A 3,535-nucleotide genomic window follows, 5' to 3' on the forward strand; every position below is an offset into this window, starting at 1 on the left:
TACTTAAATACTCTCATTAATTTTTTAGCAAGGTTGGGGTAGCTTTTGTGATTCACAAAGCAATTAGACGAAACTCAAAATTATTTTTAATGACAGATGAGTTTTTTAAGGTTCGCTATAAAAGCCATTCGACAACGGATTTTTCTGGTCCATTTTGCCAGGATGTCAAGTTTTAACCAAGAAGGACTACTTCTTTTTGTAATTTCATCAGCCCATTGAGAAAACACTAAAAAACCCATAACAATTACTTGAAACCACAAAAGTTCAAGTGTTGTTTGAATAATTACAGAGGCGCACTGAAAACGCCAACAGAAGAGAAACTAAATTGCGATGGGGTGCTAATGACTGAGAGTTAAATAGACTTCTTTAATCTATTTGAACACTATTTCTTTGAGACCTTTTTCCAATTGACGCCAAAAACGTTTGCAGGTGATTTAGTTCCGTTCAACGCTAGGGAACCAAATATTACGTTGTGTATGAAACACGTGCGAGGTCTTCCCCATGGTGTCATTAACAAGCCAATAAAGTTAGGTTACGCCTCCACTGACATAAATACCCGCTGGGTATTAAAAGACCACAATTTAAGGCCAATCTCACAACTTGCTAGCGAGGAAGTCATGACCATTAGAACGATGAGGAGTGTGTTTGTAGCTGCATGCATTCTTGTTCTTCTGTGTTTTGAGAAAAGTCAGGGCCAGTTGTCATATTTGTATCGGACCGGACGCAATCAGATATCGGACCCAGCGGTAAGGAAATAACTGCACATGTTAACCTTGATAATAACGATAAGTTGTTGATTTTTGAGGCGATCATGAAACTCTCTCATAGTGCCATAACTGAACTGATGAATCACTTACCTTTGTGTATCGGCATATTAGTAGTTGTGCCACACTTTTTCGCAAGTATTTTGTACCTTTTACTTTTAATCTGTAAAATGTTCCGTTGCTAGAAAAAAAAGCGTGTTTGAAATTAAGTTACGAACTATCTCGACACCTGTTTTCGCTAAAAGTAATAGTGAACGTTTTTTGGATATCCAACTTATTTACAGTTATATTTCCGTTTTTCGTAATTCCTGTTTTTGTATTTGATAGTAGATCTAATGAGCTATGATCTAGAACAAATCCATAAACTAAACGTAATTAGAACTGCAAAAAATAAACTGCGGAAGAAACGGAATTTCTATATTTTAAAATTGTTTGTATGTATGTGTTGCCAGTTTGTTTGGCCTGTGAAGTCATTACAGTATGCCCTTAAACTCCTTTTAAAATTTCTTTAGCCCCCTTGCTGTGTTAAAGTGGCCATAAAAATGAAACCCATAGATATTCTTTAAAACATATTCTCTATTAAGGTAAACATTAGATATTTTTGACCTTGGATTGAAAAGGAAATTTATTGCAACAGCTTGTTTCTGGCAATTGAAATAAAATCGGCTCATTGACGATTGTAGTGAATTTGACTCAAAACACATGTTTAAATCCGTTTAAAACCACCGAGGGTAATTCAGAATACGACATTTCCGATAACCATCCAGCCAAAAACATTGAACTATATTGCAGAACTTGGAAGCAGAAGAATTCAACGCCAAAAGTTTCCAAAATACACTAAATAGCCAATTAACTCAAGTTTCTTAAAATCATTAAAAGTTATACACAGTTAATTAAGACAAGAAGGAATGAAAAATGAATCTTTCTAGTTTCAAAATAGTCATAGCTAGTCATGATAAATACTTTTATTTAGCTCAACGGATGTTTTGCCTGTGTCAAAATAAAGACTATCGATCTATCTAAATTATATTTTGTTAATATAATCCTTGTATCTCACATCCTCAGAGGCAAACGAAAAATAACTAACAAAGCATAGGAAAAAAGAAAGAAGAGGAAAGAGACAGCACGTAACCCCCCTCCTCCCCCACCCACCCCCCGCATCGACTTCCTCCGCTCAGGAGAGAGGTCAAACTGTGACTATCGCCTTCAAACTACCACTTACCAGAATCATTTTCGTCTTATTCGTCTTGCAGGAGACCCTATCGTCACCTTATAAGGTAATACTACACAACAAGAGATTCATGAAAGTTCGAAGGAGTAAGCTACAACAAGCGGATGAAAATGTGGCTTTCAAAGACTCTTGGAAAGATGAGCCGGACCAAGACGTGACTTATAATGAAAAATAAAGCAAGGAAATCAGCTGCAGACAGGCGCACGTCGAATCATGAAATCGGATCGGACACGGAATACGCTCACGAGAACTAAACACTTATTCCTGAATGTAGCCGATTTATCGATTGTGTGTAATGATATTCAGCTACCACGTTATTTCACTTAATTGCACCATTGACTTTGCGTTTGAATAAAGAGTAAAGGGGTCGCCCCTTGAAACTTTTGAAACTGATGATTATCGAGCTAAAAATAAGACTTAATTTAATTACTATTATCATCGATATGAACGCAACAGTCTTAAACTCTAATATCACCGGCTCCAAAAACACTCGTTTATAGTCCCGATTGATTCAGAGTTTCCCATTAAGAGGAAGGTCTGGAGCACTCGCAGCTTCTAGTTTTGAAATTTGTTCTGACTAGAACTTATTTAAGTACTTCCAATCTACTTGATTCGTCTGCAAGTCAGTGGATGAAACTCAGCCCTGTACCACCATTCAAATGAAAGCTATTGAACACTTCAAACGGTTCAGTTATTTAATACACTGTCGAAAAGTCGTGTTGGCTCTCGCTCGATTTTAGCCACTGAAAGCAATTAACAAAGTTTTCGGCTTTTTTCATATTTGGTATTCGACCTCTCAAAATCAGTTAGAAACCTAGCAGAAATGATTCTCAAACAAAATCTAGTTGATGAGACACATCGTCACACATTGTTTGTGAGTTGTGTGCTTTGGTGCCTACCCAAATCTGGCTTAATCTCCTTATCAGTAGCCGTTTTTTTTTTTCGCCACGAAACACTCCTCGTCATTGAAAAAACCGTTCTTTTAACCAGGAAGTACGTCTGTATATCAGTCCGGCGATTAACCAATCAGAATTTGGGTTACATGGTGTAAGGTCTGGTTTCTTGTAATTGTTTGTCGATCTAAATAGTGATAAGCGATGATTTGAAAGGAACAATCTTGCAATCTACTTTCGTTTTGTTTACTGGCTGAAAATTAACTTATTGCGGAACGAGTAAAACGCAAGTCATGTCTTGAGATAAGCTCCCTTCTTCTTGTCACGTGTAATGTGAAAAATAGAGCTTTTGTTCAGGTTAACTAAAACTATGAGCTATGATTTCCGATTTGAACAAACGGGCTGCAACAAATCACGTCGTATCGTAGCCGGCGAATTTCGGTTTTCGAACTTATTCATTCGATTAAGTTCGATTGCGCTCAGACAAAAATGATTGAAAACGTTGCACAGGTTCTGCACGGTCCATGTCTCTGCTTAATGGCCTAGAGGAATATATATTGTTATAATTTTATTTAAACTATATTTTCTAATTATTAAAAAGAACTTTTAGCCACTTTCGCGGTCTTTAAAGACTTTTAAGGAGTCTT

The 3,535-nt window shown here is 36.7% G+C and overlaps 1 long non-coding RNA gene across 1 annotated transcript; it reads left to right on the forward strand.

Annotated features, from left to right (window-relative positions):
- The first annotated feature begins 574 nt into the window (after window positions 1-574).
- Window positions 575-2,388, forward strand: LOC149097776 (uncharacterized). Its single transcript, XR_016204351.1, has 2 exons — window positions 575-746; window positions 2,018-2,388. It is a non-coding gene; the product is annotated as an uncharacterized LOC149097776 (long non-coding RNA).
- Window positions 2,389-3,535: the final 1,147 nt, after the last annotated feature.

Source organism: Orbicella faveolata, unplaced genomic scaffold, assembly GCF_042242905.1.
Source record: "Orbicella faveolata isolate gen_17 unplaced genomic scaffold, um_ofav_v1 contig_47, whole genome shotgun sequence".
NCBI classification, from domain to species: domain Eukaryota; kingdom Metazoa; phylum Cnidaria; class Anthozoa; order Scleractinia; family Merulinidae; genus Orbicella; species Orbicella faveolata.